The sequence below is a fragment of the Mustela erminea genome, chromosome 1 (assembly GCF_009829155.1).
Source record: "Mustela erminea isolate mMusErm1 chromosome 1, mMusErm1.Pri, whole genome shotgun sequence".
Classification (NCBI taxonomy): domain Eukaryota; kingdom Metazoa; phylum Chordata; class Mammalia; order Carnivora; family Mustelidae; genus Mustela; species Mustela erminea.
In genome coordinates, this window is record NC_045614.1 from 27,965,750 (window position 1) to 27,978,929 (window position 13,180).

Sequence of the window (13,180 nt, forward strand, 5' to 3'; positions counted from 1 at the left end):
CTACCATTAGCTATGTACTAGTGATATTAGGCTTTATGATTTCTATTTAAATAGCATAAGATGCATCAGCAGTGGAATGTTGCTATACTTTTTCTTATACATATTGAGAATGATGTTTGTTAAAAGGTGGAACATGTCACTTCTTGTCCTGCTTTCTGTTTTTATAAATAATAACTCGTGTTATAGACTCTCTGGTGATCCCAGAACATTTTGCTTATGTTAATGTAGAATGGGATGTTGCTAATTTAGAGAAGTATGAAAAAAGAAAGAAATATGTCTTACCAAGAAAATAGAATCATGTCCTGGGGCTAAACCTGGGTTGTCTTTTCCTTGTTCTGGAATTTTATTGTCTATATTTTGGGGATAAGAGGTTAGAGCCTGGCCATGAAGCAATTATTTAATTGTTGCCTAGATGGTGAAACTGATTTCTAAGAACATACCTTCCTGTGTGACTTAGGTCCTTGATTTGTTCTCAGTACCTTGGATAGTTCCCCCCATTCACTCTGTATGGAATAATGGTCCTCAAACTGTGGTCGCATATCCCTTACACTTACAAATTATTAAAAATGCCAAAGGACTTTGGTTAAATATTATTATATTAAAAATCAGAGGTAAGAAATCTTAAATTATTATACATATTTATTTTTAAGATAATAAACCTTTACATAATAACTGCATTTTTCAAATGAACAATAGCTATGTTTTTCAAAACAAAAAAAAAATAGGCAAGAAGAGTGGCATTGTTTTACAATTTTGCAAACCATTTTAGTATGGATTAACAAGACTTCTTTTATCTGCCAATTGCATTCAATTTGTTGTGATAGGTTCATGAAGTTGAAGTATATGAAGAAAATCTAGTCTCACATAGATGTAGCTGTAAAAGATGAATATTTTAATGTCCTCTTTTAGATAATTATGGGTATTTTTCTTTGATAATACACCTAAACTTGACAAGTGGTAGTTTTTTCAAAGGTATTTGCAGTTTGAAATCTGAACCCATATGAATTAATGTTTTATATTCTGTAAAATTAAAATCAGTTGGTCTTTCTTTTACTTTGAAAGGGTCTTTTACTTATGAAAGATTTCTTAACATCATGCATTGATTATTTGGAAAATATTGGTGCAGATCTGCCAAATGTTGACACATTTCACTGTACAATATTAAAAAAATTTCATTCATTAAAATCACAATCCACCTTATCAGAAAAATCTTTATGAACTGGGAGGCTTTTAAACTCACAGCTACAATTTTTTGTTTTAAAAAGGCCCTTAATTTTGCTTGAAAGCTTAAAATTTCAGCATTGGCAACAAGTGCTTTAAGTTGCCCTTGAAAGTTCCACTGTCTTCAATTTAGAAAAAAATGTCTGCTAAATACCCAAATATCAGTACAATTGTGTGTCCATTGTTCTTTCAAGTAAAAATTGTGTTCCATTAAAAAAAAGAAGTGGTTGGTTCAGTTTTCTGCTCAATCATGCAAGTGCTTTTCCTTGAGACAACCATCCTACTTCAGTCGGCAACAAGAGTGGGTTATGCAACTTTCCTATTTTGTCATACAGAATAGTAAAAAGATGTGTACTGAAGGGGTCAAGATTTAATAGGGCTCACCATTTTTTAACTCCCTTTTCAAGTACCTTTTAAAAAAGTAAACTCCTCTTCTTCCTTTTTCTGCATGCTAGTGTGCCGGGAAGAGTTAGGGGGAAGGAATGTTGGTGAGCGAGATTACCTTGATTTATGCTAAGCCTCTTAGTTTTCTCAAAATTACTTTTGCATCACTGGTGTAAAGGTCAAAGGGGTGAAAAGTACAATGTCTTAAGTTTTGACGTAGTGGCTTCCCTACAAGGCTCTTTGGACCCGATTTTCTCCTTCCTCTGGGGTTCTGTGGATCACACTTTGAGAATTGTTGCTCTGGAGTTACATTTTGTTCTGGGATAGTAATCTTTTGTGAAAATTTTCCCCCTAATTTTCTTTTATGGTTAACTCTCTGAACTTCACTAAATCATCAGCTGTACTGTGATTCCCATCCTAAGTGTTTTACCTGTGTGAAATATTTATCTCTAAGTGAATTGTGTAGCAGATGTTCCCACTGAAAAATAAGTTAAGGCAGAGATTCTCTGAGAAGAAAAATATTAAAGAGCATTGATCCAAACCTTTAGTGACTAGGTAATATTATTGTGATCTAATCACAGTGGCAGAATGTTCCTCAAACGTCAAAACGAACAGCTCCATAATTTTCACAGTGTGCTATGTGACAGATGGCAAAAACTGTTTTGATTTTCCCCAATATCTGAGGAGCAGCTAGCGGAGCCTGTGCCTCCCACTTTACTCGCACTCTTTGTCATCTCTGGTCGGCCTGACAGTACACGGATTTTTGCTTCTGTGATCTGTTCTCTGGATGACTGTGTTTTCAATAGCTACTTAGTATAAAAATAAAATGTACAGGTCCCATCAAATAAACTAATTAAGGCTTAGAAAGTGTCAAAATCCAAAAGCCAGGAGGAACAGATTAGGCACTGAGTATAAGATACACAGACCTGACACCTAATGCGTTGCCATGACAACAGGAGAATCAATATCCCTCAACTGGGCAGATAGTTGACAGTAATTTTTGCTGGGTCAGAGAATTAGGAAGAGAGAGAACCATCTTCTGCTATGCAAAAAATTTCTCATTTTTAACCAAAAGCTTCTGAAGGATTTGTAAATTCTTGTTGTAAAATTGCAGTCAAGGCTAGGAGAAAGTGATGTCCATGGTGTTGGAGAAGGCCCTTACTTTGTAAAAGGGAAATTGTTGATTGCTGCATTTTCTTGAGATGCTCCCACTATCTTCTCTGAAAATTAGTGTATGAAGACAGGTGTTTCTTACGCATACTGTTCTCTATAAATGAGTGTTGAACATATGACTGAAGACTGGCCTGTGTTATCTCTTTCTTCTGTTCATGACTAACCATAACAGGCAAAGAATTTCTGCATATGATCTTCACTACTGTCTTGTCACATTAGAAGTTAGTATTTTCCTGGGTGTAGTGTCACATACGCTTTGACATCCCACCCTGGCTACAAAGAGACTGTATTAAATATTACTTTGTATTTTGTGGAAGTTTGTCACTTAGCAAAAAGAGAGCCTCAATGTTACTGTCTGTTTTTCCAAACATCCTTCTTAGGCACAGTTGGTTTCTGAGTTAATTGGGACCTAATAATATCTGACCTAGTAGAACAAGATATCTCATATCAAACCCATTTAGAGAAAAATGGTGCTCCATACCATGCATAATGGAATGGATGGTAAATTGCAAATCGAGAACAAAAATATGTCACTATTTTCCATGACTTCCTACTTTGAGAGTCCAAATGTTTGTTTCTCTTTCTTCTATTCTTTTTCTCTCTTTGACATGATGAAACTGTTTTTGAAACACTAGCCAAAAGTCAATATATAACTTAGTCACACAAAGTTCTATATGTCCTTTCAGTAATGATTCCTGATGGCTCTCTCTTACCAAGTGGCACAGTGTGATATTATGGTGAAATGAAAATATGGGTTTCAGTTTTAATACAAGGGCATTAACAGAAATGTCATCCCTAACAAATTAGTCACTGGGAATTCTGCCCAGTAGTCAGAGAACCATGCTCATTTTGCCTTTTGCTATAACTTATATAAACAAACCTCGTGATGTAAATGCCTATGGGTTAGATTCCCACTTGAGAGGCAGGTGACAGGCTTCACTGGGGAAATGCAAAGAGGCAGAATTTTTGTTTGTTTGTTTCAGACAAAGGATTTCTGGCCTGGGGCGATCCAGCTGCAGCTGCTGTCAATATTGAGGCAATGAGCCTATTTTTCTAACTAGATCAAAAAGGAAATTCTGACTGTGATTCACTGTATCAGAAAGAGAGGAATAGGAAGGGAAGGAAGAGGAGGGAGGGGGAGAGAGAGGGATACAGAAAAGGGCGATTGTTAATTCTTGTGGAAATGATTTGCTAAAGCTGCCACTTTCAAATGAGAAGAACAAATTATATCTGGATCCATTTGCAAGATAGGAGCCTAAAGGAAAGAGAAGACAAGAGTGGTGTGATTCTCTGCTGTACAAGTGACAGGAGCTGGTGGGATCTGTGTTCTTTGAGAGAGAACTTCAAACCTCAAGAGCAACTGAATTTAGATCAGACTGCTAAAGAACACGCTTGGTTTCTTATTTGCCAATGACATCCTGTTCTATTTTTCTCTTCCTTGGCATCCCATGGTAGTATTTTAAGAACAGTCCTTCAGAGCCAGCCACTGGCTCTTCTTGTGGGTGAAAGTGACACTGGCCAGCACGACCTTGGGTGACCTCACTCCAGTCTGAACCTTGCTGGGTCTATGGCTCTCCTGTCCTCTTGATACTGACTTATCGCTTGGGCCACTTTGAGACACCTGAGTATACAGAGAAGTCCTTTTATTCTACAACTTACCTTTCCCCATCTATCTGCTTTTATTTCTTTAGTTGATCAATTAGGTACAATAAATGGGAAAAGAAAAGGAGAAAAATAAATAAATAAACCTGAGTAACTGAGAAAATGATGCCCTGTTATTGATTTATGCATTCAAAAAATATTTGCTGGAAAAATAACAACAACAACACCACACAAAATATTTGCTGAGTGACTTCTCTATGCTGGCACTGTGTCAGGCCTCTGGAGACAAACATAGAACTGGCAGATGCAGCCTCTGCCCTTCAAGGCCACAGCCAATTGAATCAGTAAGGCCCCTATTCTAGTTCAGTTTGTTATTTTAGTTGAACAGATTCTAAGGAATTAGCCTAAGCCATTTGTCTTAAAGATACTTGAGTTTTCTGTGTATGCAGAAATTGAAGAAATGAATTAGAAAAATATTAAATTATTTTATTATAAATTTGGCCCAAATTATCTGTTGTCATAATGTATACCATATCCTGTAACCAAGAAGAATATTATGAAGCTTAATAATAATTTACAGGTTGCATAGGTATGGTTGAATAGCTCATGAGAAAACCAAACTCAGGCTCAGGCTAGTTCCTTCTCTTCAAGTCAGATGAGCTCTTTGGGAATAGTTGTGTGCCTTTTTGAGGACTGATCAGATTGTCCTAAAACTACACGTCCTGCTATGGCAGCCAATAGTTATGTTAGGTGATTTAAATGTAAACTTAAACTGATTAAAATTATATAAATCGTATTAAAAATTTATTTCCTCATTCATGCTAGCCATTCAAGTGCTCAATAGCCTCATGTTCCTAGAGGCTACCATATGGAGAAGAGAATAATACAGAGCATTTTCATCATTCCAGAAAGTTCTACTGGATAGTGCTGTCTAGAACACACCACTCAGCCAACCATTCTTGGGTACCTGGTTTGTGCTAGGCATTGTCCTGGTGAAATCAAGATACAGTCTTTGCTCTCAGGGACATTTGGCCCAAGGTAGAAGCTGATTACATGTAAGACAAGCAGAGGATATGATGACATCAATGAGGGATGAAGTCAGGGTTGCTGGGACAGGCAATACTAGAGATAAGTTACTGATGGTGAGGGAAGGCCCTTTTAAGGAGTTGACATCTGACTGGAAATTTGAGACCTGAGGACCCAGGCTTGTGAAACTCAGACACCAGTATCTGGGGCACCAGAAACAGCATAAGTAAAGTCACAGAGGTGGGAAATAGCTAGGCTTTTTTGTAGTTTCTCATGCACAGGACTTTGGGAATTGTCACAGTGATGGTGACTGATAGTGATATACCTTTACCCCAGTCACTACCCGGGCACATTCACGAGGTTGCTTTCTTACCCCATCTGGGCTCTCTGCCAATTCATACTACATTTTCTCAACTGTGACAGTAGCCCTGTTTCCCTGGTCTCAGAATGAAGCTGGGAGAAGTTGAAAAGAGCACATTTAGCTTTTATTAAATATACTTATGTTCCAGGGATGGTCATGCTCTGATTGTGGTTAATAATGAACTGTGGAAGTTTCTCTGTGTTAATGTTTGTTATTGCCTTTGTCTTTAGAATTGCTTCCCAGTTTAGACCTTAATGAGGTCTCCTCTCCAGGAAGGTGGGCGAGGCTTTTCCTCTTTTCGGAGTGGAAGAACTTCCAGTGCTCACCTTGCTTGAATACATTATTCAAGTTCAGGGCATCAGTGCCTTTGAACAAGGGTTGGGTGCACACTTTCTCATATGCCTCCTCTGAGAATTTACAAGAGTTTGCTATGGAGAACTACTTCCTCTCTGGCGCATCCAACAGACCACAGATCATACTGATGTTGGTAATGGCCTATATTTAGAAGTCTCTGTGATTTCCAGAAGCCTTGGTCTAGCTCTTAGAGAAGGGGAAGCAGTATGCATTTGGGACTAGTGAGAAGACTTAGCAAAACCCCCATTGTACCATCTCCTGTAGACCAGTAATAAGCGTAATCCTTGGAACATAGGACTTAAACACTTATTATTATTATTATTATTTTTAGTATGTCACTGTGAGAAATGGGGCAGCAACTGTTGCTTCCTGAGGAAATCCTGTGGTGATGAAATCAGTGATGCATTAAGACAGGCACGTTAAAATATCACAGTGTTAAAGATGGTGAAAACTGGAAGGTCCTTGTGAGAAAGTTCCCCACTTACCAGAAGAGTTGTCTGGAAATGAAACTCCAACTGAGCAAGGAGACTGTTCCTGAGCATACTGTAAAGATTAGTCTTAGTCATTGTTCTTTTTGGCTTTCCAGAGGCAGAATAACAATCTAACTACAAAGCATGCAGATAGAAAGGCAAAGAGTATTGCAAGTAATAGATGGACTGTACTGCCTTCTATATTATCCATCTCTACCAGCCAAACACAGTGTTTGTGTTTAGGTGGACACTGTTGTGTATATCAAACCTAAATTTCAAAGGGATGGAATTAATCAAGTGTACTTGAGAGAGTGCTTTATAAAACTGCAAACACATGTTATTGAAGATGATTTGATTCTTAATAGAACACAACAAAACCAGCCACAGGAAAGTTTCTTCTCAATATTTACAGTGATAGCACCGTGAGCGGGATTGTGTGGGGGAGGGAAAAGAGTTACTTTGAAGAATCTCTAGTGATGTTTATAAGCTTATGTCCCCTAATGGGTCTTCAGGGAAGAATTAACAATCATACAGATTCTTAAAATATTTTACTAATAGAATCTGGGGTAAACAGGTATAGAAAGGAATTACTTTGCGGAAGTGTTTTATTTTCCTAGTAGCTTTGTCAGACTGAGAAGATGATGGAAGGGAAGGCTATTCAAAGTAATTGTTTTGAATTTGGTTATATTTTTTAGAGAAACTTCTCTCTTTCTCCTTCCCTATCTCTCTCCATCCTTGTGTGTGTGTGTTGGGATGATGCTCCCTGTCTGAGAATTGAAGGGTGTGAATAATAAGGTTGCTCCTGGCTGTACATAAATGGAGGCAATATGACCCTAAGAGAAATGAACTCTGTGGCCAGTTACTTTGTCTGTATGATGCTAAGAATTTTCTTTCCCTCAATTTCATTCTTTCCTTGGGCTGGATTTTATTGTTTTTGTGTTTATATACTGAGGCTCATGATCATATATCTCAAATTTGTATATCTTTGTATGTGCTGTATATTTTGTATATATTGTGTATGTTTGTATGTATTTGAGGATGTGTGAAAAAATATATGTGGTGAGGGGCGCCTGGGTGGCTCAGCGGGTTGAAGCCTCTGCTTTCCGCTCAGGTCATGATCTCGGGGTCCTGGGATCGAGCCCCACATCGGGCTCTCTGCTCAGCAGGGAGCCTGCTTTCCTTCCTCTCTCTCTGCCTGCCTCTCTACCTACTCGTGATCTCTGTCTGTGAAATAAATTAAAAAAAATATATATATATATATGTGGTGAGCTTAATGTCATGGAAGAGGCTACCAGAAGTGTGTTTATTCTGGATAGGCTAGGAATTTTTTTCACTGAGGACTTATTTTTGTATGTACTTGAGTATTTAGAGGGGTCCTGGCCCATGAGGAAGTAGAAAAATATGATACTGTCTTTGTTTAGTAGCTAGTAAAACCATCTGGGATTATTAATAATTTTATGCATCCTGTGACTTTTCACTGAGAAAGTTAGTGCTTCCTTTTTTTACCATGCCAACCCCAATCTGGCAACTCATTAGTTTTAAGTAATACTTCTACAGAAATTTGAAAAGACCTATTTTTTGCCTATTCACATGTGGACTTTGGTATTTTAGATGATCAACTTTTAGTTCGACTTCCTTTTTTTTTTTTTTTTTAATTCTCAATTTAGAGTGTTTCAGAATAACCTGCTTATAAAATGCTGAAAGCGTTGACTTTATATTTTCTACCAAAATTGCTTTACTCATTACCCTCACAAAACAGTATGCAACTGATTCTAATGGTAAATGAATCAGATTGCTATGAAGCCTAGACTTTATTTGGCTTAAATAAGTCCCTGTTAGTTTTCTATGTGTAGGTTTGGTTGATCCTTCTGCAATCAACAGGAAGAAAAAAATGTACTTTTTAAAAAAGCACTTTGGGAAAGGTAGGAAAGATGGTGTTACAAGTTGAATTGTGTCCTGTCAAAAGTCGTATGTTGAATCCTTCACCCCCAGCACCTCAGAATGTGACCTTATTATATTACCAATCATGGCAGATGATATACCATGATTATATTACCAATCATGATGATATACCATGATTATATTACCAATCATGGCAGATGTAATTATTAAGTAGAGGTCATATTGGAGGATGGTCTTCTGACTGATGATCTTATAAGAGGGAGAGGTTTAGACAGGTGGTGGCAAGCAGAGCACAAGGAGGATGCATGTCATGATGAATGTAGAGATTGGGGTGATGCTTCTGTAAGTCAAGGAATGCCAAGTGCCAACAAATCACCAAAAGCTAGGAGAGCAGTAGAATGTCCCTCCTAGCCCTTAGAAGGAAATCAACCACACTGGTATCTTGGTTACAGACTTTTAGGTCTAGTACTGTGAGACAATACATTCCTGTTGTATAAGCTTCTTAGTTTGCAGTACTTTGTTATATCAGCCATAGGACACTAATACAGATTGCAAATGGGAAAAAACAGAAAAATCACTGATATCATCATGGCCACTCATCATTTGTACATAGTGGTGGTATGTTGCCAGGATAGAAAAGGAATGCTTACTAAGACCCCAGATGTGGGCAGCATTGGGCTGTTTACCAACATCGTCATAAAGAAGCGGAGTTATTAAAGGCTCTCCGATCACTGGGTAATTCAGCTCTTGACATTGATGGATGGAACTTGGCTTTTCCTCTCAGCCAAAGCTGCTGACTGGGTAAATGTTTTATTCATGAGGTCTGGGGCAAGAAGGGATGCTAAAGGTTTAAGAATATTTTAAGAAACTCTTTGAGATGTCAGGCAAGTTATCAGAAGGTGTTGAGCAAGGAAGCTAGGTACTACCTCAACCCAGCTAGACAATACAACCTTAGTAAAGGCTAGAAGAAGTGGCTGCTCACGGTCTTGGGAAGCCATTCCATGTTCTTTGTCTTGTATTTTGTATTGGCTTGCGTCCTGGCTACAACTCAAAGAAGCAGGAGTTCCTGCTGTGGCTTGAGGGTCCTAATTTGGAGGATAGTATTAGCCTTGGAAGTTCTACCTGCCCATGGATGTAGACTCGGGATCTTTCCCCTGAATTGGCAACTGCTTTAGTCAACTGAGTCATTTAAATGATAGCATGTAGCTTTAGCTTAAAGTCTCAGGCCCATTAGCTACACATTTTAATTATCTATTAACAAAATGGTATTTCAAATTATTTAGCACAATAGACTATATTTTTTTGCCAGGAGGATAGAGAGTAGCTTAAGTTAGACAAGTTGCCAATGTGACTCTCATCTTTCCCTATATAAACAAAAGTCTTTTATATGCTAGCAGGGTTTAATAAAGAATGTTTGTACTTACTCAGGTAGCCATAATGATGGAAATTCTGGGTATATGTAATGAATCATAATGAAAGTGCCCTTTGTCCTTTAACTCTCTCTTATGGCCCATGAATTTTAATATTTCATAGTATCTACTAACAAAGCTTTAAAATTACTTAGACTCATGTAAAAGAGCCAACAATGAAGCGTAGTTGGCACATAGTTGTCAGTTCAGGCATTTCCTCATTGCTGAGGAAGCATGCACCTAAGTCCAGAAGAAGCTTTGCAAATTTTGTAACTTTGTTGAAGCTAAACCAGGCTGAAATGAAGAGTTAAAATATAGAATACATCAGTGGATAAAAACCAGACAAGTCCTACGTATCCATTGCCCTTTATGTTTGGAGAAGTTTCGGTGTTAGAGAACCTAAGAACTTTCCCTTGGGTCTTGATTAGGAAAAAATCAAAGAGCAGAAATTGACAGGGACAGCCACTCTAAAACATGCTGTCAAGATGCATCAAAATATGCCACTACATCCTCCCCTTTCTATCTGTCAAAGCCATTGATTATTTTCAATGAAGAAAGCCAGTGACAGTTGCTGGAATTGTAGACCTTGGCATAGCAACTAGGTGATGCCTGTCACTCTCTAAATAGACAAGAAAAAATTTATTCTCTGAATCACAAGCATATTTTTGGAAGCATAGTTAGATACAGTTTCATAAAGTATAACAACAAAATGCAGGAAAGTAAAATAATCTTAGACCCCAAGGCTTTTTTCTTGGGTTTATTAGGGTTTTTCACGAAACTGCTTATTTTATGTCTGTCTTCCAAAGCAAACAGTAAGTTCTTGACCCTTTCCTGTCTCTTTGCTAGGTGAGAGTACTTTGGCACCCTGGAGTATTCAGGGATTCCAGGAATACCATGCATCTGGCCAGTCACTGTTGATCATACCCGTTGCTAAAGGTTGGGTTGTGTGGGTATGGTAGAATGACTTGCATATTTTAAGACATAGTTTATGGTTGTCTGGTACCCCAGAAAAAGAGTAGAACCCATAAAGGAAGTTAATTAAAGCTAAAAATAAAAGTTGAACACTGATGATTCTTGCAGGCAGCAGCAGAGGTATGAGCTATAGCTCATTTCCAGGGGCAGCAAGGGTATCACCCAGAGTCTGGGGGCAGGGTCATGCTAGAGGGGAGCTGTTAAAGGGTTAGAGTCCCTGTACTCTTGCCATGGACTGATGAAATGTGTCGTGAGACTGAATCCCACCTGCCTAGCTTCCCTTGATTCTCAGCCTTCCCGTGCAATTCTGAGTTTACCATTATTCTTCCCAATAAATTCCTATTCTGCTTCTATCAGCTAGAGTCTATTTTTTTTTGTTTTTTTTTTGTTTTTTTTTTTTTTCTTTGCAACTAAGAAACCTCACTGATGAAATGTTGTGACTTCAGTTTGCTTGCAAAACCTCAGAGGCTCAAAATGTGGTCAGGTTAGAGCAAAGCTGTTAACTAGAACCTACTGTATGAATATAAGGTAGTATTTGGTGGTTTTTTCCTCTGTCAAGTTCTATTACCTCAACGTGCTCAGCCAATACTAGAAAAAAAAATAAAAGGAGCTTATCTGCTATAATACAAAATTAATAGCAATAACAGTGGCAGTAGCAGCTAACATTTATTGAGATCTTATGCTATGCCAGACACTGTGCTAAAAGCCTATGCAGAGTTTTTATTGAATTATCCCAACAATCCTAAGCCAAAAGTATTGTTATTATTACCATCCTATTTCTTTGGAAAATGAAGCACACAGAGGTTTTGTAACTTGCTGAGCAACACACATCTAGGAAACGTGAAATGGGTTTGAATCACAGAGCTGTCTGCTTGCAACTTAAACTTGTCTATACTTAATTATTATACTTCTGACTTCTAAAAAGCCATACAGTTCCAAAAGGGTCCTACTGATACCTGAAAAGAAAATAGGTATCCCAGGTCATTCTATGGGGAGCCCTGAGTGGCTCAGTTGGTTAAGTGTCAGCCTTTGGCTCAGGTCCTGATCGCAGGGTCCTGGGATGGAGCCCTACCTGGGGCTCCTTGCTCAGCAGGGAGTCTGCTTCTCTCTCTCCCTCTGGCCTTCTCCCTCTCCCCTGCTCATTCTCTCTTTCTCAAATAAATAAATGCAACCTTATTTATTTGAGAGAGAGAACACTTGGGAGAGCATGAGTAGGGGGAGGGGCAGAGGGAAAGGAGAAACAGATTCCCGGCTCCCCCTGCTGCCCCCAGTAGGGAGACCCATGCAGTGATTGATCCCAGGACCCAGATCATGGCCTGAGCTGAAGGCAGATGATTAACCAACTGACCCACCCAGGCTCCCCAGTAAATAAAATCTTCTTTTAAAAAACCAATTACACATCAGTCTCTCAAAACAGGTCATAACTGCATTAGTTTCATTCAAAAGGAAAATGCATTGGCTTGTTGTTGTTGTTGTTTTAAAGATTTTTAAAAATTTTTTTCATTTTCAGAAAAACAGTGTTCATTATTTTTTCACCACACCCAGTGCTCCATGCAATCCGTGCCCTCTATAATACCCACCACCTGGTACCCCAACCTCCCACCCCCCCGCCACTTCAAACCCCTCAGAGTGTTTTTCAGAGTCCATCGTCTCTCGTGATTCACCTCCCCTTCCAATTTCCCCAACTCCCTTCTCCTCTCTAACACCCCTTGTCCTTCTCCATGATATTTGTTATGCTCCACAAATAAGTGAAACCATATGATAATTGACTCTCTCTGCTTGACTTATTTCACTCAGCATAATCTCTTCCTTGTTTTTTATAATAAAAAAGAAGGGGGCACCTGCACGGCTCAGTTGGTTGAGTGTCAAATTCTTAATACCAGCTCAGCTCCAGTGGTGATCTCCGGGTCCTGAGCTCCATCCCTGGGCTTTGTGGCACTCTGCTCAGGAGTCTGCTTTGCTGGCACTCGCTCACTCTCTCTCTCCCTTCATATCCCACCCACATACAAGGCTCGTACTCTCTAAAATAAATAACTAAATCTTAAAACAAACAAACAAACAAAAAAAAAGGAAGGGAATGATTTTTCAGAAGGTGGGTGGGAAACAGGATTGGGAAAATCCAGGGGATGTGGTTTACAGTTTTTAAATATTTAGGTCTACACATCATATTTCCTGTTATCACCCAAATTTACATCTGCAGCTACCTAGAGCCATACTAACTAGAACAGTGGGTTTTGTTGTTGTTGTTGCTTTGTTTTATTTAGTTTTTGGGATTAGTTCCTTGTTTTCAGAAAAAAAATTGGCTC

General features: G+C 38.6%; 1 long non-coding RNA gene across 2 annotated transcripts in view; it reads left to right on the forward strand.

Annotated features, from left to right (window-relative positions):
* LOC116599402 overlaps positions 1 to 13,180 on the forward strand; it is a 313,606-nt gene that overhangs the window by 78,308 nt on the left and 222,118 nt on the right. The window lies entirely within an intron of this gene.